The 367-nt window shown below is 42.0% G+C and overlaps 1 protein-coding gene across 27 annotated transcripts in view; it reads left to right on the forward strand.

Annotated features, from left to right (window-relative positions):
- mark3a (MAP/microtubule affinity-regulating kinase 3a) overlaps positions 1-367 on the forward strand; it is a 65,958-nt gene that overhangs the window by 24,408 nt on the left and 41,183 nt on the right. The window lies entirely within an intron of this gene.

A 367-nucleotide genomic window follows, 5' to 3' on the forward strand; every position in this document is an offset into this window, starting at 1 on the left:
AGTGTAAAACTAGTGGTAGTAAGGTGGCGTTAGTGAATTTTTTTTTATTTTTTAAGTCTGAAAAAGGGACAGAAATGTCAATTCTTTGTCAGTTTTTGACTCGGGAGGACAACACAGAAGGGTTAAAGAAAGAGAGCACATTGTCTGGAGCAGCACACAGCCGGCTGCCAGAGGAAGTGGCAACTATCACCAAACCACCGCAGCACCCAGAGCCAATAACTCATAAAGCTCGGCTGCTGAAGGGTTGAACATGAACTGGATGGCAGCAGTGATGACAGATGGCATCATGGGATGTTTAGGGTTATCAAGTAGTCTATTTAGTTTCTTGATCTCTTCAATTGATGGTTACTGCTGAAAATTGTTAAAA

Source organism: Etheostoma spectabile, chromosome 9 (assembly GCF_008692095.1).
Source record: "Etheostoma spectabile isolate EspeVRDwgs_2016 chromosome 9, UIUC_Espe_1.0, whole genome shotgun sequence".
In the NCBI taxonomy this organism is placed as follows: Eukaryota; Metazoa; Chordata; class Actinopteri; order Perciformes; family Percidae; genus Etheostoma; species Etheostoma spectabile.